Genomic DNA, 859 nt, shown 5'->3' with positions numbered 1-859 from the left:
TTTGAGCCGTTAGTTAAAGTTTAGTGGTCATGATGTTACAAAGTGTAATTGAATGACTTTTATATTACATTTTAAAGTTTAGTGCTCTTACCGTGAAAATGAGTAAAATTTAGTGGTCATGGGTGTAATTTACCCAATAGAAAAAAAGTCAAATGAGGATCAGGAACTAGCGATGTCATATTAATGTCTAAGTTAGCAGAGTTTGAAGAGATGAGATGGGGAAAAAAGGAATTCCAGGATTTTGTGATGAGATACCTTAGCTCTGTAGTCATATTGTTCTATTTAAAAAGTGTTGAGGGGAAGTTTGGGGAGATTTCAGTTTTTGTACTCTAGGTGACGCTATAGACACGTGTAAAGATATGAAATGGAGTATCTTTTGGTGAGACCACTAGAAATTTGCATGTAATGACTGTATGTCGTGTATCTCGGGACGACACCTCTTTGGAATTGGTGCACCTTCCTTATTAGTCTACATGTCTGAGGTGGGTATCTTCTTCCATTGGTTTTGATCTGGATGTATACATTAGCCCACGTGGCATGTTTCTTTATTTGCTAGTTATCAAATGCCCTCCCATTTGGTCTATCGAAGTTCTTTAAGGCTTCAGACTAAGAATGCCAACAAACGGCTTTAAGAGCCGAAGGGTCTTTTCTAGGATCTATAGTCTTGTGTGGGCCAAAGAGAAAACTAGTTGATGAGTTAAGTGGCATTTCAGTCATTGCAGACGTCCTTTCTAATCAAAATGCATCCCTCCTTGATAGTCGCGACACTTAATGAAACGTTATGATGTTTCAAAAGAACAGGAAGTGAAAAGGGTTTTATCCATTAATAACTTCTTTAAGGGGTTTATTGAGAGGTGCA

The sequence above is a fragment of the Euphorbia lathyris genome, chromosome 8 (assembly GCF_963576675.1).
Source record: "Euphorbia lathyris chromosome 8, ddEupLath1.1, whole genome shotgun sequence".
Lineage (NCBI taxonomy): Eukaryota > Viridiplantae > Streptophyta > Magnoliopsida > Malpighiales > Euphorbiaceae > Euphorbia > Euphorbia lathyris.
Note: the sequence above shows the minus strand (reverse complement) of the source record.